At 36.4% G+C, this 26,301-nt stretch overlaps 1 protein-coding gene across 3 annotated transcripts in view; it reads right to left on the bottom strand.

Moving 5' to 3' along the window:
* The window catches only part of FOXP2 (forkhead box P2), a 339,563-nt gene extending 313,626 nt beyond the window's left edge, over window positions 1-25,937 (bottom strand). For all 3 annotated transcript variants that reach the window (XM_033514481.1, XM_015628631.2, XM_033514483.1), the window contains exon 1: window positions 25,803-25,937. The gene's annotated coding sequence lies outside the window, so the exon portion shown is untranslated. The remainder of the gene's footprint in view (window positions 1-25,802) is intronic.
* Window positions 25,938-26,301: the final 364 nt, after the last annotated feature.

Raw genomic sequence — 26,301 nt, forward strand, 5'->3', positions numbered from 1 at the left:
GTGACAAATTAAAGCCCATGCAATTAGCAAAAACCCTCATGATTACTTAATATTTTCTAAGTGGTTTCAAAAAAGCAATGACAGGATTTAATGCTACAAGATAAAAATGCTAGTCATGCAAAGTGAATTACAGATGTTTACCATATTGAAGAGTGTGAGAAAAAATCAAATGCAGTAAAAGGATATTAATAATTTAACACTAGAGTGTACTACCAAAGTAAAATATTCACCCTGTCACTTAGTTCTGTCATGGTGGTCTATGAGTCCTGAATTTATACTGTCAATGCCCAGCCAAAATATATCTCCATTTCTCTGTTTAAAAGTAGTGTATGACCATTTGAATCAATTTATATTTTAGTATCTGATCAAAGAAACATATTTTAAAAGCTAGTTTTCATGCAGAATTCTGAGTAAAGTTTTTTTTTTTTTCTGTAGAACAGAATAAAACTACAATGGATCCATGCAAAGTTTGGCCTTTGTCCCAAAATTCTCTGAATTTTTTTTCATTTGTATAACACAATATCATTCTTGATTCTCTGCTGTTCTCAGAATACCTTAGAGCATAGTGAGAAATACTGTGGATATTAAAGTTGCATGCTACATGCTCACAAACATGTACACCTGCATTTACATATATAAGGCTCCACTGAAAGAACTCAAATCACCAATAAACCTACAATTTTTAGTCATCCCTTGGTTTTCTTTCAATTAAAAATAGTTTCAGAATGGGAAATTAAATTCTCTAAGAGAATTTAATTAGTTCTACAGTACTGCTTGAAGGAAAAAAAAAAACAACCTGTCGTGCTTGAAACCTGTGAAAAGATTTCGCATCAACCTCTAGGTCTGGAAACAAGAATAAACTCATTAAATCCAAATAGACTATTGCTCAACTGAGAAACAACTGACTTCAGAAAAAGATGTATCTGTTCAGCTGGTTAGAGACAGGAAACATTTTCTTTTTCTCACCAATAACCAGCACTAATAAATAACTTGAGTAATGGCAGCACATGAAAATTCACTAAAAGATTTGCAGCAGCAAACCAACTGGCACTTTATGCAGTATTGTTTATATGGAGCCTGTGAAATGAAGTGCAAGTTCTGTGCCTCTATGGAAAAACACAAAAAAGTTTCCAAAACCTTAGATCTTCCATCATAAATGCCTGGCATGTTTATAGTGCAAATTTATATGAAAGACCACCCTTCCTCAACATTACAATATGAGAAGTAGTGTCCAGTTTCATATGTGGACTACAGGTTTCAGACATATTTCGATTCAGCAAGCAGCGTAATTTTTAAGCCCAGAAAGTACTAGAGAAGGATGTATGAGCAGGGACATTTCCTAACAGAGAAGAGCATACTCAGAGCACACTTCCTTCCTCAGTGCTCCAGTCTCCCTGCTCTTCTCCCTCCACATCTGACTCCAGACCCTACAGGAACCATTTCTTCCCCTATCCAATGGGCAGCACTGCTTTAAATGTGACCATTCAGTCCCCATTCTCACCTGCTATTGAAACCCATTCTCTTAACACCTAGGAAGGGTTTTCTTCACATAGGCTAGAATACTACAGGAAAACTATCTTCAAGAAAAGTGATGCCCAGCTCAAAAGAAAATAAATAGCCAAATGCTGGGGATTTTGATGACTTTCTCTTTCGTGAAGTGGAGTTTTTATGATGATTTGCTTCTGTTAATCAGGCTACAAATGTAAAATAAGCAGCACTGACTACTGACTCTGTCAGGCTGGTGGAACCAAGGCTCCAAAGAAAAGAGATGCAGCCCCCATTTGCACACAGCTTGGGGCAGACACTTCTGTGTGCTCACACATCCAGTGCTGTTCTTCTCTCTTGCCTGCACACAACCTTCTTGGAGTGTCTGAATGGTGGTGATGCAGAATGTCTCATTTGCTAGTAAATACCTATCACCAAGCAGTACTGACTCATTTTAAAATCATTTGTAACTGAAATTTTGCTCATAAAAACCTTTTACTTACAGTCACCACAATTCCTGGGTTTTTTTTAAATATCAGCAATAACAGGTTTAAGGCAAAACAAAAATGTGCTTTGTTCTTTAGTGATCTATTATATAAAGATTTTCACTCTTCCTCAAATTTTTTTCAGTGAGCTGACCATTCTCAAGATAAAAAATTTTGGGTAAAAACTTATCAAGAAACACTCCATTCCTCTAAAATAAGTCTTCATTATTTTCCATTGAAGAAGAAGAAACAACTGCAGTGTTTGCCACAACGTCTTTGCAGATTCTGTAGTGCTCTTAACAACTGAAAAAATGATTGTAACAATCACAACCCAGAGAGGAAAAATACCTAAAAATAATCAAAAATTTCAAGAAACATTTCTGTTTTGACTGTTGTTTTTTTTTTATTTGAAACTCACAATCTTCTTTTTGGAATATTTTACTTTGTTATTGCCAATATTTATTACAGAGAGAGAAAACCCCCAAATGAACTTGCATAGACCAATGACACAGAGCTGGTTTCTTGTTCTCAGTGGCTTTTACAAACTTCTGGTGAAATCCATATTTCTCTTATATTTATTTCCATTGCCCAAGTACTCACAGATCCATAGAATGATGCATAGGCATACAAATTTAGGACACTGGAGAGAAATAGATACAGTAGTTAAACCTTCTCTGGAAAATTTCTCCTGTTCAACACAACAATTTTATTTAGAAACTTATATAATCCTGACAGTGCCACCTTCATGTACTAATATATACAAAAAATTGCATAGGAGAATATTGCAAAAATATATTTAAACTTCAATGTAGTATATTCTGCAGTACTTAATTTCCCCAGATTCTCATAATATTTCTGCATATGGCTTCATTCTACAGTCATGTTACAGGTAATTCAAAGTAAATTAAAAATTAAACATTTAAAAGAAAAAATTGTAACAGACCTGGGGAAGACTATTGTTATGTACATCAAATGAAGAGTCTCCTTCTTAAAAATGCATAAGTTACTAAGTAACTACTAACTAACTACAGAGTAAATAACTCAATTATATATTTGCTGGCTACTCTGAAGTATATCTATGTCAGTCTTTTAACTTGATTGAAACAAATGCTTGTATTAAACTATTAAATCTTTATTTTCTCTAATGTAATCAATTGTTTTAAAATTCTACAAAAGACTACAGAGAGATCTGCTGTTTACTAAATAATGCATTCAAAAAATTCCAGAATCAAAGATGCATTGTAAAGCACAAGACAGAGCTTGTGAAGACTTCCATGCAAGAAAAGCATCTGTCAGGATGAAGAAAGCAAAAAATAAAACACAACATCTACCAGCACAGTACCATGAAATACTGAAATGATAATTGCTTTTGGTTTGAAACACAGGATGTGGTATCAGGGAAAAAACACTCAGGTAAAAATGTTTCAATGCCCACTAAAAAGTAAATAGGGTTTTTTCTTTTCAGTAAACAGAGAAATGTTTCATCTTTTCCTTGAACATTGCTGCTTTCTGTGCTTATTTGTTTCTAGCTACACTAGCATTTGTATCCATTTTTCCTTGTGTGATGGCATACTAAAGAACAACTTTAGAAAAAATTTAAAAGGACAAAAAAACAAAAAGAAAGAAAAATCCATGAAAGAACACAATGTTAAGAAGCAGTAATGTTTAAAAGAGAATCAAAGGAGAGGAGAGGAAAGGAGAAGAGAGCAGCTAAAAAGACTGAAAAAAGATAAAGGGCAAAGGATTTAAAAATTAAACAGAAGGAAAAAGATTAAAGAAAGAATGGCAAAAGGCGATGCAAAAGGATTTAAGAAGCCAGTATAAAGAAAAAACATTCAGTTACAAGAAAGGAATAGTAACTACTAGAGGAAAAATACTTTAATATAATGACTCAAAAAATAGAAAGAAGTTAGAAATTAATTTTAAGAAGACAGAAAGTTAGAAAACTTTTTTTTTTTCCCTTCATAAAATACATACACAAGATCCACTGAAATTTAAATCTGAGTCAATTATATACAATATCATCCAACAACTTTCCAGGTTTAGCAATTTTAATTATATGAAAATTAATACAAAGGTATGCAATGCCAAGTATTTCCTAAGCAGGTGTTTATGCATCATGTGCAAAGCTGAGAATAAAATGCATTCCTATTTAAAATAACAAATCCTTTTCTTTTTATTAGTAATTGTAATAAAATTCAAAGACATAGGATTTTAACATCAGTATGAAGATAATTGATAGTTTCTGAAGGGTTAATAAAAGCTTACAGCTGCTCATTTTGCAGCCAGAAGCAGTGTATTGCAAGCAGTTAAAGACAAAACCAGAGTCACCAACAGATTGACTGGACTTCACAAAATACCATTTATTTATTATTAATGTTATCATCTCATTAAAAACTCCTAATAAATGTCCTCTTGCTATAATGAAAATATTCTTTGTCACTAAAAAATGACAGGACACAGGAAAAATGGAAGAAATGTAACTCAAATATAGGAAGCACAAAGAGTTTTTAAGAGTAGCACTCTCTTCTGAGCATTTTATCAGATACATTCTGATTCTTTCTATTATTATTACTTCTATCATCTAACTTACGGGATTAATAGCTATTCATTTCAATATGCACTCCACATAACTCAGTTTTCCTCTGAACAAGTAACATCCCAAAGCCAGAAAAAGTTTTGTGATACAAAGCCTGCTTTTAAAGGTACTGATTTTATTCCAACCCTATTTTATTCACTTATTTATTTATTTGACTGTGTCCCACACCCTGGTTTCTTAGAAAAAAGACATTTTCAAACTTTAGGTCTCTATACTATTTATCCTTTCGTATACCATTTACCTCTGTACTATTTAACATTTTACATACCACTTACCTCTTTTTTTATCTGCACACAATACTAATCTTTTTTTATCTGTACCCATATGAAATAACTTCCATACCTCCAACCGTTTTCAGTGGCCTTTGCTGGTCCTTTCCTGCTCCTGCAATATTTTTCATGAGATGAAGTAACCAGACTAGAAAAGCTACACAAAATGAAGGTATAACATAACTTTGTTTAAATGTATTGTAATGCTTGTGGGAATATTCTCCAAAACACCCACAACCTTTTGTTGTTTTTGTGGGGTTTTTTTACTTATCTTTTTTTTTTTTTCCTCTTTTTTCTTGTTGGACATTACAATATATATTGAACAAACATTTTATGTGAGCAGAGCAAAAAAACACCTACGTGTCATTACTCGGTAGGAGAAATTTTAATGCACAGGAGCAGCCCAAGGTCCCTCTCAGCATGTCTTGCCATTTTGCACCACCCATTGTTACTTGCCTACTGTGCTTAAAACTGATCATTAATGCAACTTTTTGTTTATGCATTCCATAGGACTCTGTAAACCAGACAGGTAATCTAACCTCTTCCACTCATTATAAAATTTCCTTTTCAAATCTGAAGATCTAAGATCAATCAGTTGTCCTTGTTTTACTGAACTGATGCAATCTGAAAGGCTGGATGAGCATAGTGATTATTTACACAAAACACACTGGATTTCCTCAGCCATATTTTTTTCAATCTTTGTAATTTTTAAGAATTAATGATACTTCCCAAAAAAATCACTACTAAAATAAGGTTCAAGTTTGTTTATTCAGTGCAGTAATTTCCAGTTTTGCTCATTTCTCTCTTATTACCTAAAGATTTATTTTGATGTTGTATATGTTGCCTTGCTCAGTTTTTTCCACTGTTACGAAAATGAGGATAAAGAAACCATTCCACATTAGCAATTAAAAATCATTTTTAATAAAACCCCAAAATAACAACCACAATAAAAATCCTCCAGCTGAAAATCACACCTATTGACATCTGTGCCACCAGAGACTCCTCTAAATGTTTTTTGCCTTAAAACTTACAGCTCTATTTATCTCTCCTTAGACAGAAGACTTTGCAAACAAGGACATTCCCAAGAGACAACAGCATAACTTTGAATTTGGTTGTCAACTTGTCCATAAACAGTTACTTTGAGCTTAAAACTATAGCCCTGATAGAAAGAAAAGTGCTGTCAAATGTGCAATTCAAAAACAAGAACTCAAGACAAAACAGAGCTGCCCCACATGGTGCAATCAACAGTCCAGTGTAGAATGTTGTTTGCACACATCCAGTAATTTTGGGCTGCAATGTCCTGGGAGATTTTTTTTGCAAGCCTAATGAACAAGTGTTTTTCATTTCAGGTGACTGGGGAGATTAATTCAACTATGGCACATGAATGACTTCATCAGCTATACAGAAATTATTTCTCATTCTTCACATAGCTGATCATGCATGCTCCATTACTTGGACCCCAAAATAAAACAAAGCCCAGGAAGAGATGTGCTTCCAGTGAAACAATATGTGAAGTGTATTCCTGACAGGACTCTTTCTGAAGAAGTGACTCTATTCTTAAGACCAGGGTAACTGTATATAACATCCTTAGGATGGATTGCCCTGGATCAGGGGGGCCAACATGCCAAGTCAGTGCAACAAGCAAAAGGTTTTTCAGGAATTTAATTCAGCATGCGTTTGTCAACTAATATAGCAAATAACCTAAATGAAGTATCAATATACACACCAAACCATTCTTCTGGATTACATGTGCTAGGACTGTGCACTTAAAACTGATACAGCATAGGAAATTGGTTTATCATACACATTTAGCCAGGCCACTGGGATGAGCACGTTGTATCTTACCAAGTAGTTTTCCAATTACAGCTATGTATAATTCTGGTTTTAAATTTCTGAAGAGTTCTGAATTAATCTATTTCCTGTATATATGAATCCAAACTTATATTTTAGTAGCATGCAATATCACAATGTTGCAAGATCACAATACTGTCACTTTTGAAAACAAGTAAGTCAGAAAGAAGGTTTTTGCTCATGTTTCTGCAGTTCTAACAATTTACGACTTCAATATATAGCATTTACTGAAGGACTTTACAGAAACTCTTAAATGAAAATTTTACATTCATAAAAAGCAATGAAAGATGCCTCAAAGTGACTCTGAACACAATAAAATGCTGCAAATGCTCTGGAACAGTGTAAAATTTCACAAAACAAAATAGGACAAAATTTAGAGAGGGTGCCCAAGATGAGTATTAATGGAAACACATGGTTTGGAGTCTTATTTTTAAAACACCCAAACTGCAACTGAGAAAAAGGAATGCAGCAAAATATCTGTGATAGCTCTGTAAGAAGGAAATTCAGAGTAGCTGTACTGTCAGAAATGCTGAGTTTAGACGTAAAGGAAAGAAATACAAGAGTAACTGCTGAAACAGCTACAGCCCAGGACAGCTTCTGTGAATGTAGGCTGTGCACAAAACAGACTGAGGAGGAATGAGATGTTGAGGGGAAATGTAAGAAAGTGGGAACATGAGATTAGAAAGCAAGCAAATATGCATAATGGGACAGCTGCAAAGTTCAGAGGCACCACACAAATCTGTGATGCTGGCAGTGTGACTGTCTTTAGCAAGTCCAGACAGAGAGTCTTATGATTCATTTTATATTACATATTTCTAAGGTTTTGTGTACCTAAGGAACAGAAAGAAAAACAAACTTATTTTCTAAATCAAATGAATACATCGTTCCTACAAAATCCTACAGAAGCTACATACAAGATACAGCTTAATATCTTAAAGCTAAAATGAGTATTTAAGGATTTTAACTACCCAAAAGCTAACAGAAGTGGCACCAATTAAGTGATCCTGAAGAGTTATGCAGTTTCAGGTGAGGCACATGGGCAGGAGGGCACCAAGCCTCAGGAGGTTCATCCTACCCAAGCTCCCATCAGGTCATGGACTCCAGCTCAAGGCACTGCACTTTGTAAGGAGGGAGGAGAGAGAGATTTCAGCAATACAAACCATGCAACCAGCACAAATGAAGGGACAAAAACTATCTGTGCTTCAGAGCAAGTCTTCTTAGCTTCAAAATTGTCTCTGTACATGACAGAAAACAGAAGGACTTTGGAGCTATGCAACAATCTGCAGCCAGAACTAATGAATCCCTAGCGATAACAAAAAAAAGCTGAGAAAGACCATGGAATACTTCACCAAAAATCCTATTAGGGCACGTAGCATAAAAATAGTCACATCACCTCCTGTTAGATAAGCAGAAGCTTTAGACAGACACACAGTGACAGTCAACACATTTCTGGAAAGTGACAGAGCTGCAATGTGATGTAGGAGCTGGCAAGTTTTGCAGGTTTGGCACACCAGACAAAAGGGTTTACCTTCGTAACCAGGTTCTCCTACAGCAAAGTAACACGGAGTGTCTTGTACAATTTACAATTTGGTATATGCAATAAGCAATTAACTACAGTCCAAACAAGTAAAAGGATCTCCCTTTGCTGTTTTTCACTCTCACCATCCACATGTGCTTGAACAATGCTATTCCTTGCTTTTTACTTCCCATATTAATCTCTACATTAGTAAGTAAGAGGTAAGAACAAGAAGCAATGAAATTTGACACAAGATCTTTTAACTCACATTGAGGTGTGCCACATTTATATATGGCTTATTTCCAGTAACTTTTTGTACAGGTGAATTTTAAAAAGAGAGGGATGAGAGTATATAACCAAATGGTCTGGGCATTACTCTGATGCTTTTTTTCCTTGAAAATTCAAATGATCCCTGCAGGCAGCCGACAACTGCTAGAACTGTGGAATGTGCTCTTTGAACTGTACAAAACCCTTCAGCCTTTCGTGCATTGCTGCAAACAAAAACTGCCAAGTACAATTATTTCTCAAATTTAATGTTATGGAAGTGTTGCACCATTTTTTTTCACAGCTTTGAAAGCAGCTGTAGAAAAAGAAAATTTACAGGACTATTTGCCCACACAAGTTATACACTGTATTTATCACTTTCTGTAAACTGATACAAATGAACCAGTCAAATCCCAAAGAGTGCCCTTCTTTCTCTGGTGCAATGACAATTTGTATGTAAAGAAAGGAAGGAATATGTGGAAGGAGTCTTCCCAAGCACAGTTTTTCATCCTCTAGCCTTTTCAAAAGGAAAAAAAATAACCCTCCAAAACATATCACAAAACAAACCAGAACTTAGAAGCAGGAAACCACAGTGAAAGGAAGACAGAAGCTTGAAAATTCGTATTTCACTTCCCTGTTTTTTTCTTAACCTACACTGCTGTATCTAGAGTTCCTACAAACATCCACATACGGAAAGTTAATTTGGTAAAAACAAGCACAGTAATTCAGATTATCTTGCATGCATCTGTAGTTCCAATAAGAACTACCCAGGTTTCGAGCACAGAAGTATCCAACTTGTTGAATCAAAGGCAGATGAACCTTACTTGTGGAGTACAAACTTACTCTGTAATAGGACTTTTACTACTGACTCCAGCTATATCTGAGATTCTTAAGCTAAAGATGACACTGAGGTATAGCCAACTGCTCTTAAATAAAAGTTTCCACATCTGAAATAAATGTTACATAACCATGAAGACACCCGAATTCAAAACAGTCATTTTTGTTTGGATTGCAGTTGGGCCGTGCTTTAGAAAGCAAGCTATTTAGTGCCAGAGTAAACTTCATTACAATTCAGACTTGAGGTGGAAAACTGTCTACACACCAACTAAGTCCCAAAGCACACCTAAACTCCTAGGTCTTGTCCAAGATCCATTGCCCACACCCACGCATTAAGTTAGCCACAATATCCTGTTTCCTAGCGGGAGAAAGGAGCTGCAAACAGCCAGATTCAAGCTGTTAAACAGTCCCTATGAATGCAAAGTCCAAATACAATCCTTACCTGATCCAAAATGAAGATCAGCCACTGCCCACTGAATGGCAAAAACAAAACAAAAACAAAACAAAACAAAACAAAAAAATCCAAATAAAAATATAAAAAAAAAATTTTAAGTAAAAAGAGCTTGAGTCTTCAGCCTGATCACGTGGACAGAATGGACCAGATGAGGGCATTTAATAGACTTATAGTTTCTTCAGATTTAGTGAGGGCCAAGAACTGGAATCAAAACCCGTGTCTAGCATCTCCTGCTGGTTGCTACATGCAGGCGGAATCGAGACACAAGTCAGTGGCAGCCAGTGACCCCCCTGCTGCATTCCTGCAGGTGACAGCACAGACTCTGACTCTGCAGTTGCAAGCTACACCTCCTCAGCAGCAGAACATGCTGTGATCGACTCACCGAGGAGGCTGCTCAGCGGTGCACGGTGCGACACGGTGTCACGGAGCTCTACAGATGCTATAAAAGGGGTGGCCAAAGCAATGACACCTTGCTTTCATTTCAGAATTAGAAGAGAGGCCAAGAGTACTGCTTCAGTACTGGTAACAACCTATTGAACACCTCAGAATCACAGAATATCTCAAGTTGGAACCTTGCCATCTCCTGGATGCTATTTGTGTGTTTGCATCAAACACAGACCCGTCTGCTATTTTAAAAATAAAATATTAGGTGGGTTTTTTTAAGTTGTCTTTGTGGTAGTGAATCTTGGTCAAGATTCAGTGTTAACACAACTTATACAAACACCAAAGAGCAGACCACAGAACAGCCAGTGATGAACATAATTGTCTTAAGAATGATGTGGCCTTCAAGATCGTGGTAAACCAAGCCAATGCAAGCAAAATTAGTAATGGAGAAATTGCAACTAATTTTGAATTAAAGAGGGCAATGGCACTGTTTCTCTTTGTTGATCTTTCCATCAGGATAGGAAAAAGCACAATAATAAGCATGTTCATGGGGTTTTAAAAGCATTCCATGTAAAAAGCAACAAAACATAAAGTACATTAGGTGCAGCCTGAGTTGAGAAGACTGTCCTGAGGGAGGCACAAGAGCTGGGCAGTTGATGGAAGACACACAGTTGTTCTTTCTAAAAAGTTACCAAGTAAAGTTAAAAAGAAAGTCTGGCATCACAGCAATCACTTACAACCACTAGAAAAGAAAGAAAACATCATGAAGCTGTGTCAGGGGGTATTTAGGTTAGATATCTGGAATTATCTAACCTAAACTATCCTTCACCCAAAGGGTCTTTGGGCACTGGAACAGGCTCCCCAGGGAAGTGATCACAGCACCAGCTGACAGAGTTCAGGAAGTGTTTGGACAGTGCTCTTGGACACATGGTGTGACTCTTGGGGATGTCCTGTGCAGGGCCAGGTGTTTGGTTTCAGTAATTCTGATAGATCTCTTCCAGCTCAGGACTGTTCTATGATCCTATGAAAAACATACTATTTTGATATGCATTTCTAACATCTGTTAAAAAATAAAAACTGAAACAAACAGGAATTACCTTTGATATTTTTAAGTTTTTTTCAAATAAATGAAGTGGAATATCTCAAAGTCTTACTATTCTTTTACCAATAAGGCAAGCAAATGTCAGGATTTACAAGAGCAAAATGAGTAGAAGGGCTTGTTGAAAATAATCTTAAAATAGGCATGATGAAATTATTTGTTGTGAAGAAAAGCACTTAAGTAGTAATTTGCATAAAATCAGTGATGTCTCATTTTCAGGATGTAGGAAGACTGTTTCTAGATTTCTTAAATGCATCTCATTGCTGACATCACTCTAAATACTCAGATGCCACAATGGTCAAAACTGTTTACACCTAGAGGTGCTTTCATACATTGCTTATGAAGGAATAATCAGAAAGGTATGTGAGAAGTAAACAGGAGATAATCTGCTCCTCGTGACTCTTTCCTCAAACTTAATAGAAATTTGCCTAATACCAGTCATTCCTCTCTTGACACAAAAATTTCAAACTTGTCAATCTGCATGGAAGCATCAGTGTAAGGCTGTCTAGCTTTTGCACTTCCTAAAACATGACTGATTAAAAAAAATGTGAAAAAAAACCCAACAAGCCTGCCCTTGATTTGAAGAGTTTAATGCCAAACTTTAGCCTAAGGCACATTTCAAAGCCAAAATGTTAATCCTTAGGTGGGGGTTGCTGGTGCTGTGTTTTTGATGGTTTCTCATTTAGAACATCTGTGCTACAAGATGTCTGTAATCTCCTAACAAGAATATTTTCTTTCTTCAAATTCCAAGAGGAATTCCCTATTGGTATATGGCAATATTGGTATTGCCCTATTGCTCCTGCAAGTAAATACAATAAACACAATGGGGTGCCCATAACTTTGGTACTCCACTGGATAAAGGGTAGTGGCTACAGTTCTGATTGGAGTTAACATTTTAATACTGGCAAAGACAATAACCAGAAAAAGAGAGTTCCAAACTCTTACTACAACCTATGATAAAAGAATTCACTAATGGTCTCTGCATTCCAGATATCAAGTCTTGTATCATCTTCCTGGATTTTTCCCAAACACAAAAAGCCAGAAAAGTCCACTACAGGCTGGCCAAATGAGCAACGTAGCTCATCTAGAGGGATGTTAAAAGTAAAATAAAAGAATATATGAACTACCAAGAGTAACTATTTCTGGAAGGGGCCCTCCACCTAGAATAAGAAAGTAGAAACAGTCACAAATTTAGAAAATGTCTTCAGATCCCCTGATAAAAAACCATAATTATTTCAAAAGTAATTACCCCCTCTCCCTTGCTTTGTTTTTATCTTATCCTACAAGCCCCTCCCAGTCCAAGTGTATTTCTCTTCTGTGGGCTATCAAGATTGTCAAGAAGAGGGCCATGTGTTTTGCAGAGTTGCTGAAGTTCAGGAGATTCATGAATTAGAGAGAGTTTAAGGTCAAAAAGGACCATTAGATCATCAAGTCTGACTTCCTATAATATCACAGACTATAAAATTTCAGACAGTTACCTTATTATTGAACCCAAACACTTAAAGCTGACTGAAGAATAAATTCTGTTTCAGCTGAAACAATTGTTTCATGACACACTTTCTTTTTCTGTACTAGATTAAAGAGCTCTCTAGAGCACCAGATATTTTTTCTCTGTGAAGGTATGCTGTAATTAAGTAATTTCTCAAACATCTTTTGGTAAGGTAAACAGACTGATCTTAAATATTTCACTGCAAGGCAATTTTCAAGCTCTTAAATCACTTTCATAATTGTTTCTGGCACCATCTCTAATTTTCAAAAAGGTTTTTTCTTTTAGATGTGGCCAGAAGAAACATAAGCTGAAATTCAGTCTGTTTACCAATGCAGTATAAAAAGATAAATTCACATATTTGCTGACATTTGGTTGCTTGTACATCTAGCACAGCCCTTCATCTGTTGAATAGCATACTGAGTTTTCTCCTGTCAGGAAAAAAATAATAAAAATTATAGGGGTGGTTGTGACCAAGTAGTGTAAGCAAGTATCAGCAGAACTTGGCAATAACATCAAACCTTAACTATCTGGTCATCTTTTTGGAAAGGAGAGAGCAAGATACAGGCTATCCAAATATGTGTGAGCAACCATTTTTAGTACAGAAACTGAGGAAAACACTCAAAGCAAAAAATGTTTTAGATTATAATTCAACCTTCAGCTCACTGGAAACGTGAGAATTGAGGGCACATCGGCTGAAAGAAACCATAACATGAGAGAATTCCCATTTCTAAGGATGGGAAGGAAAAGGGAGACTAGAAGAATAAAGTCAATGGAGATTACAGAAAAGGACTTGGATAAATGAACTGGTGGCCAGGATCCTGTAAAAGGTAACTCGAAGGGAAGAAGAGAGAGTTCAAGAGAGCTCACAGTTACGTCAAGGAGTAACATTTATGGCACAAGAGCAAACTAAGTCAATGCAGAAAAAGGCTCCATCACAAGCTCTTCAAGGGTCTGCAACCTGAGGAAACTAGAGGTCCATGAATGCAAGTAGGTGAGAAAGAAAAACATGACAGTACAGGGACAAAGTCAGAAGGGCAAAAACAGAAAGTGAAATGTAATTTAAAAAAAAAAAAAAATATTAGCAAAAAGCATTTTTTACATTCTTTAATGTAATGGGAAAATTCAAGAAAGAACTGATCAGGCTATTTGCAGAAGAATCAAAGACATATATTTTGCTTAGCCTTTAATAAAAGAAACAAATGCAGTCTGATCACTAAAACTAGTGACAAAAGGGACAAAAAATTAAAACAGGGAAACCAGATGACGAGACACTGCAGTAAGTTAGATGCTGTCAGATGAGTTCAGCCTAACCACACTTACTTATGTTAGGTAAAAACATGATGTTAGCCTGTGCTGTGAAGCCAAAACTCCAATATTTCCAATGCCTGCCTGCACTGAAATTTCACTTATCTATCCTCTTTATCTACTCAAAAGCAAATCAGTGAAATTTTAAGAGTTTAAGTTATTTTTATTTTTGAAATTTATTCTTAATGCCAAACCAGTGACTAAGACCTTAGTCCCTTATTACCATAAACAGCTGCATTTCCTCAATAGGTAAGACATTTAACTACAGTGCAAGGGACTCTAAGACAATTAATTGAAACTCCCTCACTGGCATTAGCAACTTTTCAGAACTTTAGAGAATGAATGGACCTCCAGAAAAATGAAGAGGGAAAAATATGGTGCCTGTCATGAAAAGCTGAGAAAACAAGAGATTTAAAATGATAAATTTTTCAATGAAATTCAGTTTCTGAAATATTTTTGAGAAAACCAAGACCAGCAAGACTTTATTATTTTTTTCCTTACAACAAGAAAATAAATACCTGTCAATACAGTTTTGTCACAACCAAAATTTGGCAAGCCAATTACATTTCTCCTTCAGTAGAAAAAGTAGTTTTTTTAATGGGAAAGTAGCAGTGGATGACACATAAAAAGAAGGGGATGACTCATAAAAAGAAGCAAAGGAAACAAAGATTAAATTAAACTATTTTAAGGCTAATACAAAATGTGTTCAGAAATTTGATACAGAGACTAGGAATAAAAGAAGGATACAATGAATGGGGCTCAATAGGGGTCCATCCTCATCTGGTGTGTTTTCTTTTATAACTTGGATGGTGAAATGTCATTCATACAGAAACTGTACATTTAAAATTTGAGATGATGCAAAGTTTGAGAAAGGCAGAAAAATACTTGTCTTTCTTCCATGGGATACATGAAAAGTAGAAGGAAGTACATTTAAAGATGTACACACATGAAAATATATTTTAACCATTTTTAGGAGCTATTGGGAACTGTAAGTTCTGAAGAGGCTGAACTCACAATTACACCAAACCCCTTGTACAACAAATAATCACTTGACTGCGTGGCATCACAGAGCAACAAAAGCTCATTCCGTGCACCGTGCTCAGACCTATGTTTTGAAATACATCCTCTTCTCTCCCTGTCTTTCCCTTTTCAACTCTGCATGAAGTGAGATACAACGGAGAACCAGCCACAGCCTGGAAGGTGTCAGCTACTCAGTCCTGACCACCCCACCCTCCAAACACATTGTACTACCAGCTGTTGGTGATTCTTGGTCATAACTGCTGGGACAGAACGAGCCAGCACTACCACCAATATTTCACTACTTCTGGTATAACCAACAGGCTGGGTTAGCTTGCTGGGACGTTATCTGTGAACTTTCTTGGAACATATGGACATCTCACTCATCCCACCCATGAATGCAGCCTTTAAGAAAGCATGCCCAGACATGAGGGCTTCAGGTTACCCTCACCTCCTACTCCTCTTACTAAAGGCCCTGGCAGAGACTGTCCCCATTTTTATTGCAGGCCCCCTTTAACAACTGAAAGGCCACAATGAAGCATCTCCAGAACCTTCCTTCTCCAGGCTGAACAACCCCAGCTCCCCTCAGCCTTTCCTCATTGCAGAGGTGTTCCATTCCTCTGATCATTTCTGTAGCCCTCTCTTGGTCAGATCCACGTCTTTCCTGTGTTAAGGACCCTAGAGCTGGATGCTGTACTCCAGGTGGTGTCTTTTGTATTCCCCATGAGGCTACCAGACATGGCCAGATGGCTAGTGCTGCATCCTGTGCCAGGACAGCCTGCAAAAGCAGATACAGCTACAGCAATTGTGCTGAAATAACTGAGCAAAATCACTGGTGTATTAGAGGCCCACGAGAAAAATGTTTGGACTGATGGACTGATGCCCATTTAATTGAGGCAGCATAAAATACATTGAATGAATACTGACTATTTGCTTTTAATGCAATGAGAAGTGTATGAATTTGGTTAATAAAATAAAAAATATAAAATTTACTTTTCAAGAATGTAGAAGAATAGAAAATTTTAAAAAACATGTTTTACAAACACACTAGTGAAGAATTTAGTCAAGGTATCTCAGAAGACAAGAATAAATTTATAAATTGATAAAAAAAAAGCCACTGAGACCTAGACTTATAATATTTGCTATTCCTTTTCACAGAAGTAATATATCAGCAAAAGCACAAAGTGAAACTAAATGGCTTCCTATTTTCTTGCATATTGAATTATAGATGTTCTTTACCTTCTAAGGTGAAATTGCTTCTTTGTAATTCCATAATCTGATTCTATCCTGATCATCTATTTGATCTTTACCAGATCATACAAAACAAGCAGTAGAAAAAAAAATTTCCCAACACACAGGCTGTAAAAAAACTACTGCTTCTGGATTTCATATCCAGAGGTTTCCTAGAAACTGTTTCCATTAGTCTGTCCATCTCTGAGGCATGTGTAGTGTGGTCAAGTTAATGCTGCTATTGAAACCTAGAATTTTGCATTTCTCAAATGAAAACAAAAACGAAAAAAAGCCCAAATGTTGCATCTACAGGAGTTTTTTTGCATTTAATTTCCCAGGTTCCTTTTAGGGAGAAAAAGGGAAAAAGTCCTTAAGGCAATATAAGCACTTAATCCAACTCAAATACTAAAGAGGACATAACCTTTCAAATCATCTTAAATATTTACGATGCCATAAGCTCTTAAACTTCCTGGAATACTTAGCCTTCCTTAAAACCTCACAGTACTCAAAGTCCCTTGAGCAACGTAAGCACCTAAACTGCTTCAAATCCTTTCAAAGGACACAACCTTTAAACCAATGTTGTGTCTAATTTTTAGAAATATTTTTGTTTCTTCAGGCACAATTCTGCCTGGTTTTGTCCACAAATCATGAAACTATTCAAGTGCTATTCACATGCTTCCGTTGACACAATACTTCCACCGGATGGAAGGCCTGTGCAAGATATAAAGTACCCTGCCAACACTGGAGAAGTCAATGCAAGTAATGGAAAAGATTCCCTTGGTCCTAAGCCTGGCCAGCTTCCACTTCACTGAAGGAGAAGTAATAGAAACACACAAGACAGTCACTAAAGCCTTTGCAGTATCTTGTTCATATCTCTACACGGTGCCTGTCGGTGACTCAAACTAGGTTCATGATATTTTCCCATTAGCTTATGATAGCAATCAAGAAATTGCAAAATTGACATCTTCAACAACAGCAACAAATGTGATCTCTGTGTGGGAACACAGCAGAAAGCACTAAGAATAGAGCCAGAATGCAAGCCACATTTAAGTACTCAGCTAACATGTTACAGCCACACACTACTTCAGGACTTTAATTCTTCACGATGATGTCACTTCCCCATTCATTTTCTAACCTAATTTATCTTTTTAACAACTGTTCAGTGAACTTAAGCCACTGTTTCTTTCCTCCATAAGCCCTTTAGATAGGTCTGGAGTGAGCGGAAAAACATTTCAGAGTAACAACTCTACAATCACAGACTCTAATCTACTATCTGAGCAAAAAGTGGAAATATTACATTACTCAGAGACATGAAAGGGTGGGGTTTTTTACAGACTTATTTATGACAAGAATACCCATGGTCTTTTATAACTAAGAAAACATCAGCATTAAGAAACAGTAGTGCCCAACAAAAATGGCCTTGCACATTAGAACAGCTGGAGCTGAACACATTACAGGCATGTGCTTCAAGACACTTCACGTTGTACTTCTGCATAGGTTTGGTCCATTCTTCAAACACTTGCCCTTGTTTAGCTTCATCATCAGGAAGGCTCAATGGGAGGCTAGTCTTTCCTGATACTTCTCAAGTGCAGTCCTGATTTGAACTAAAATACTAAGAGATGCTGCAGAAGCCAATTACTACAAAGAGGGAAATCATTCTTGTTCTATGTAAAAGACCACATTAGATTTGTTTTCCATAAAAATTTCTAATTTCTTTTGCTGTGGCAGATTTATATCTTTTCTCTCTTCAGACAACTGAGTATTTTCAGCCTTATGCAGGAACTCAGCTTCATAAGCCAACTCCAGAACGGGAGCAACTCATTCGCAGACAATGAAATTTCTGTAATTTAGCTGTAGGGCTTCAAAATGAATTTCTCCAAAGACAAAGGGGGTCTCAACTTCAAAATACCCAAGGGCTTCTATTTCATCATGAATTGTAGAGAACTTTACAGTAATGTATTCATGTTAGGGGATTTAGAATAATAAACTTCAACATGCATGTACCAAATTATTGCAAAATCAATTAAAATTTATCTAGAAAAATTTGATCAGTCACTGATTTTTGCAGGTGAAAAATTAGAATATACATGCTTTACTAACATATGGCTGGGGATTGCTCATATGAGTGCAGTTTCAGATAGTCCATCTGGAGCCCATCTCCCCCATGTTTAACATTTTTATCAGAAACAAGAACTGTGAGATAAGGACCTCATGGGGGAAGGTTGATGACCTTGATTCTGCTCTCAATAACTGTCTCAGAAACATTTATCATTAAAATTTATCATTTTTTGTATCTTGCAAAAGTCTAGGTATAAGATGCACCCTGAGAATCAAAATACCATTCAACGGCTCCATGGAAGAGCTCCTTCTCCCTGAAAGACCTGACGACAGACCATTTTTTTCCCTGGGCTAAGACACCAGTTAAAACTGTGATTCTTTCTCTGTCAGAGTAAAATTAGGGGAAGGAGGTGGAGAGAAAGGGGATCACATTTTAGTTTTATTCCACTGATGCTGCTGCCTGTCAGTAAAAGATGAAGGGCTGAAATCCCATCAGTCTGGATTTGCAGATCTGAGGATGAAGAATTAGTATTTTTCTGTTTTTGCAAAAACTCCTTGATGTATGGCTCCATTATTGAGTGTTAATAGCTTCGGTTTAAATTACAAATGAGGTTCTATTAGCATAACCCGTACTTGGTTTCTATTTAAAAATATAATTTTCGCCAAAATTGTGTCAGTTGAGAATCTACATGTTTTCATTTGTGGCTACAGATAAAGGAGAGAAGCAATTTTATATTTCACTAACTCAAAATATGAGGTTTAGAATGGCAAGATATTAAAGAACACTTTTAAGATACCACTGGTGTCTCCTTCAACAGGATGGACAAGCGGTGAATGAATGGTCCTTAGGAATGATGTACCACAGGCAGCCACAAACAGGCAGCAGTGTTGAAGGGGCAAAACCCAAAGTGTCTTTTACAATTGTCTCTCCAAAACCATTTTCTAAATATGATTATTTTAAAAACCCTAAATTGCACCGTGGAATAACTGTTTAATTAGCTTTGGTTTCCATCATGTCTGTTTTCATCAAAACTTAGTACACAGCAGATGGTTTCTGCTCTTATAGTTTTCAGCTATAGTGTTTGTGTCTCAGCCTTGGAAAGATGTTTTTGTCTGATGTATCTCCTACCGATGGTTTTAACATGTAAAGATATGCTGCTCTTCTGACATAGACATGCATCAGCATATCAGAACTCATGAAATTGCTACCCTAAATGGCCAGGTTCCAACTGCACTATTTGCACAGTGTTATCTTCTGTAATATTGCATAGCGCTTCAAGCTGTACAACAGCAGAGATCAGCAGCCTGAGCCAACTATCACTGCAAACAGCCAGGCTGTTTGGGATGATTTTGGTGTTGGAATGCTTATGCTGGAGCTACTGTTTGCCCAGCCCAAGTCAATCTGTTTCTCTATGCTTTATGATCCCCATGTGGAAAATACTGATACTTCTTGAATTACCTGTGTGCAGCAAAGGTACAGTAACCAACTTACCATAAAAATGAGATGGTATTTCTGCATTCAACCCACCCAAGTCTTAGCAGTGATCCACAGGGGGTTAAGGTGATACTTAATTCATTGATGTTTTCTATAAAGTTCTTTGAAATCCTCAGATGAATGCAGTGTATTATTAATATTAGTACATGTTATGACTTATGCCCCAAAGGATCTCACCATGCTTTGTTAGCTGTATACAAGAATCCCTTCATTACCATCCAAATGCTTCTACCTCTGAAGCGTAACAATGCAGCTGTTTTCCAATAGACAGTAATTACTTATAAACATTTACTGATCTTATATGAAGTATATTCTATTCCATCAAAAATACATGTTTCACACCATTTCCAGTCCCTAAGAAGTTCAATGCCAGGGAACTGTAATTGCATGCAGGACACCAGATTCTTTAAAAACATCATTTTAGCAAAAGGCATCTGCTTAGTTGGCATCCTTATTTAGCCTATCACCCAGCTTTCACTCACTTATACCACAGGAAAGAGCTCTCAAAGTTTTACTCAAACTAATATTACTCTATGTAGAAAATGAATTAAATTGACAGAATGGCATAAGGTCCAACCAATTGATACTCTCAAACAATTCAGGAATCTACTCCAAAATCCTCAAGAGAAAAGAGACCTTATATAGGCTGAAGAAATAAAGATATGCTGGTAAAACCTTTTCTTTCTTGTTTGTCTGCAAACTGAAACAAGATGCATAGCACACAGGTAATTTTAGAACAACTATCATATTTATACTTTCTAAAAATGCCTGCAGCAATCAAAACATCTTTCCCTTTTCCCTATTTGAAACGTCAGGTTGCTTTTAAATTTTGAGTCAGATAACAGTGTGACAGGAACTTGATTCACTTTACACATGGAATGGGATTGAGCCCATGTGAAATTTTCTATTATTAAAAAGCCCCTGCTGACTTAGATGCCTATGCTGTGGAAAATACTTGTTCTGTTAACTTTGATGCAGTCATTAATGTTTTTCTTGAACAGATACTCCTCAGGTTTCTGTACTCAGATTCATTCACTGAACCCAGATATTCTCAGCCTGTTGGATCTTCTCAGTTTAACCCTCAGACAAGGTCAGGACAAAGTGTCATAAAATTTATAGTTCAATAAAAATAGGCACAGTTCTTCAGTACTCAAACATCCACTGTTTAGTGGCACCTTGGCTGAACTGCCCTTTTCATTTTCTCAGAACTAGGGTCTTTTGGGTTTTTTGTGATAAAGCATAAAATTCCATTCAAAACTAAACATTCTTAAACTTGCAGAACTATGAGAATAATACAAACCCAATCCAAATAAAGCCAGACAATCCTATAGGCTTGAAAAAAAAAAAAATAAAGCCTATAAAACTTGTTTCAACTACAGAAAGAGACAGCTTGCCAGCTTTGGTGAAGCTTTCTGTATTTACCAGTGAGAATCTTGGCCAGCAAGTACTGACGCGACAGTGTTTCTAAGGGAAATATTTTGTTCTTGTTTAGAGCACAGAACTTAGTGATACTGCGATACAAACTTTGGTGAATGTTATTTTGTACAAATATTAGAAGGAGCAGACAGAGAAAGAGAAAATAACTAGAAATTACTAACATGCGGTTGTCTCCATTCTCTAACCACTTTCTTTACGCAAATTTGCAAGCACTCATTTAAAAAACAAATTGTTTCCTCAGCCAAATGTAGATTCCAGGAATCAGTATTTGCTGTAGTGTTACACTATAATTCATGCATGCTGCTACTATGCAATAGTGAACTAAAGGTACCACTTTAAATTACAGTGAAAGGATGGAAACAAAATGAAATATACACCTCAAATACAAAATGTCATATTCAAAGCAAAATTATAACTGAAAGAAAAGTTTTATACACCCCAATAAGGGTTAATCAGTCAATCATGACTGGATGTACAGAAACAGTGCTTACCATGATCAGTCCTGTGCATTTCTGAACAACAGGACAAGTGTAATTGAGACCATCTTTGAAGCATATTCAACTGTTGCTCATAGTCTCATCACAGTGATGATAAAAACATGTATGAAGTCTAGGTAAGTCTAGCCCCTTCAGGTAATAATTCAAATACATGGCAATTAAACATAAAAAGACATCTGATAATAAATTACACCACAATTTCTATGTCATATGCCTACATTTTAGCTAAAAAGCAAATAGAGCCAGCATACATAACTTCTAATGCATTTTAGACACATTCAATTATTCCATGGCAAGAAAGTTCTCCCCACATACAGCCCTCACCCATGAAAACTGGGGCTGAAGAAGGTGTTATTATCCTGGGTTAGCCAATGTAGTTGCCATTACACAAGTATAAACAGTTTAAATTACTAAAGAAATCTAAAATACTTCAATACAAATGAAAAATAGCATTTCATCACAATCTCATTTAATTGAACACATTATCAATATTAGTTGATATTAGAGCAAATTGTTTCAAATTGGGAACCCACCTCAATTCTTGCTATTAACTAGAAGTGAATTTTTGTCTGTTATATTAGCACCAGATTCTTTCAATCTTTTGTTGCAAGCTAAAGGCAACAAAGCCAGCATCTCATCATACATCCCTTTTATTACCTTGCCAGAAATTAAATAAAACATTCATATTTCTTAACTTAGAACCCAAACATAAGAAAACACCCAAAATATGTTGATACTTCAAAGTTAATATTAAAATGGCATTCAGAGCATTGTTTTAATGGTTACATACAGTACCTAAAAGATATGGAAAATTTTATTTTGATAAGCTTGTAAATATCACCATAACCATAAAGAAATCATTTTAATAGCTTTTTTTACTAGTGTGAAAGCAGAATGTTTTTGTGAATGTCAGTGATAACATTTCTGCCTTTTAAATCTCAAATTATGTCACATGAGATGGAATTTATCTGTCTTAATGTTTAATACAAAAGTTAAAAGTCTAAATTTGTGCCAGTCACCTTAGGTTGCTTTTATTGCGAGTGACAAGAAACAGGCATCTCTAAAGAAGGAATTGTCTCATCTAAAGACAGAAATAAAAAGAGGCTATGGGAATCCTCCCCTGGAAGTCTCCATCTCTCTTTACATGACTAAAGATGCCTATGGTGACCAGCCCAGATTTATACCAACTATATTTTTAGAAGGCTACCATCATGGGAAATTAATCCCATCCTTGACACCCTTCTCAATTAGCATTTGGGAAAAGTAAGCATAAAATACAGAAAACCAGAATTGGCAACAAGTGTAAGAATCAAAATACACTGTCCCAGAAAAAATTAAAAAACAAGACTCTTTTGTGAAAATAGCAGGGGATCTGTAAATTTGAAATGTCATACAGCGTTTGATCTCCAAGCCAGGACAGACTCAGTCATTTCTAGAAGATTAAGAATATTCAGGGAATATTTTCAGAATATGCTGACAAAGTAATATGCCTCTTCTGTGTATGAGTAAGCAGCAATTTTCAAAAGCTTATAATTCACTGCAATAAGGACAGACATTCAGAGACATGGCAAAAGACACATCTTATAACCTATTAAAGCTTCCTTTTCAAATTCCAAGTCCTTGCTCAAAAGCAAAGAAGAGGTCATAGACCTTTTTTTAGACTATTTATTTTCCATTTTCAAGAATGATACGCCCATCTCACAGAAACCTTTCCAGAGACACTCAGGCTATAACAAAACTGTGGGCAGAAAATGTCTGACAAATCAATCAAAGTTAAAATTCAAGAAAGCTGACATTTGAACGGAGAGTCCCTTGCTCCTAAGGATTTCACAACACAAGGAAGCTCCTCAATCACGCATTCACAGAAGATAAGGCTATGTTGTGAAGCCTCACTGTACATTTGCCCAGTTTTTCCATGCTTACATTGGCATCCTGTTTAACTATGGACTGTCCCAGAACAGCCATTTGCACATAACTGAAAACAGAGCTTATAATGAAATTCTTAGGTCACTTTACAGGTCTCATTGATCTCAAAAAAAACTTCAGGAAGACAGCTGTTTCTGTTGTGGATTAATGAAGATCACCTGCAAGAGTTGTCTTGTCAAGTAAGTCTTGTTTTTTTGGTGTTTTTTTCCAAGCACAGAATGATACTAAAAATGTATCTTTCTTGCCATGGACCAAGTAAAAAGATGCTATTTTTAAACATCTAAAATCTCCATCATGTGACGGTTCACATCACGTGAAATATGGTGCTAATTCAAAGCTAAAAGATAATTTCACAGACTTCAATGTGATTTTCATAGTTACAATCACAAGTCTTTAAATATAATTTAACACATTTTAGAAAGCTTGCAAATTTCACCATGTCTCATTTTCACCAAAACTTAAGTAAAATATGAAACTGAATAACTAAATACTTCAAAATAGAAAAATTAAAAAAAAAAAAAGTTTTCATAAAATAAAATGACAGAGTATTTCTGATTTTTTTTTACCTATAAATATTCCCAAAATCATAAAATAGCTGAGACTAGAAGGGACCTCAGAAGCTTACTGAATCTAAACCCCTGATCAATCAGGGTCAGATGCAGCAAGCTGCTTGTCTGCTTGAGTTTTGAGTACCTCCATGGATGGGGCTTCTACAACCTCTTTGGGCAAGCCTCTCCAGTGTTTGTCCATCCTCAAGATAGGAAAGTTTTTTATACTGTGTTTCAATGGAAACATAATTTAATAATCTGTATGCAGCTTGTACCCACTGCCTGTCATCCTGTCACCAGGTGTCAATGAAAGAAGTCTAGCTCTGCCTTCTTTACACCCTCCCATCCGGTATTTACTGTGAGAATGAAATGTTACTTAGCATTTCACTGCTCAGGAGACAAGGATCTTGTGCCTAAATTAGTCCAACCACTAACCATTCGATATCACCCAACCCACACGTCATGTTTGGTGCTATACAAAATCAGGGTAGCATCTTCAGAATTCAGAGATTATGTATGTATATATGAATTATACAGTATCATTCCTGCACTATAAATCACATGACACTTGCTTACTTGTTAGCCACTTATGACCATCTACTGGTTTTAGAGACCTGAATTTTAATTTACAAGGGACACAAAAGACAGCGCTATCACAGTATGAAATGTGCAACAAAACAGTAGCTCCCCATTAGATAATAAGTAAGGGTGTCTCACATATTTTTTAACTCTTATAAATGGCAAAGCACTAAAAATATCTGTAAGGTCTGAGACTATTGCTCACCAAGGAATTTAAGCAGCAGAAACTAGCACAGCTGCCATCATGTGCTCCTGCACACTTTTTGGCTGCTAATTCCCACTTGCACCACTCTTTGTACCAGTGACAGCCCTTGGACAGCCTTAGGGAGAAAGCTGGGATAAACCCAACTCAAAACAAATGCAAACAAATAATTGGCTATTTTCGGTCTGATCCACTCTCCAAATTTACAAACAGCTACACGTGCTGAGTGAGGGAGAATGACAATATAGGGAGGAGAAAAGAAGCTGGCACTGCTTCTTACACAGACATGCCAGGTTAAAGTGTTCATTGAACATTTAGGCTAAAGCTAAGCAGTCAACACAAGCTCCTCAGCAAGTAATACTGCATTCCTTAGGCATTGCTTTCAGAATAAGATGGATTGGCCTCTGGAGATGCCTGCTCCTCTCCCAAGGGTAAGCAGAATCTAAAATGACTGAGATACAGCTGCTTAGCTTCTATGTATCTAAATTAACCAGTATCTAGATGAGTAGAAAATGGTAGAAAAACAGGTTTTTGACTCTTACAGTACTTCACTCCCATTAACAATTGCCATTTGGAAAAAAATAATTGTAGCATAGCTTACCATCACACTAACATCAAACAGGTATGTATTTTCTGCATGGTCCACAATTTTTTTTCCTAAACCATATTTTACATCTCTAAGCAATACGTTTCGGTCATGGGGTACTGTATTCCTCCCACAGGGCATATAAATCCACAGGAGAAACATAGCCACAGTTCAGTCATGAATCACTTACATTTCCTCAGTCACTTTGCCACTTTGCTGTGCTGCGGGAAGGTCTTTTCCTTTTTGCTCAAACTGGTCCTCCTTCCAAAGGTGTCTGTCACTTCTATGGCAGATAAGGACAAAAGGTCCTTAACTTTCACTTGAAGTTATCTAAGAGTAAAAAGGGAAAGGAACACAGTAAGTGCAAGAATCTCTATTGTGTTTTATTGCAAGGTATTACAACCATCTCTTTAAAACACACTTCAGTGTCATCCTTACACGTACGTACTGCACACCCAGGAAAAAATCCCACACATTTCACATCTTTCTTTCTTTGTATGAGACACGTGAAGTAGTCACTACTCCTAGAGCAGTCACCTGCTTCACTTCTGAGATTCATCGAAACAAGACTGCAGTTCATTGAAAAAGCAAGTGTACAAGTTAAAAGATGATTTCACATTTGTACCAGAAAGACACTGAATACTTTTGGCTGGGATTAAGTAGGAAATCACAGTTTGTTGAGCACAGGT

Source organism: Parus major, chromosome 1A (genome assembly GCF_001522545.3).
Source record: "Parus major isolate Abel chromosome 1A, Parus_major1.1, whole genome shotgun sequence".
In the NCBI taxonomy this organism is placed as follows: domain Eukaryota; kingdom Metazoa; phylum Chordata; class Aves; order Passeriformes; family Paridae; genus Parus; species Parus major.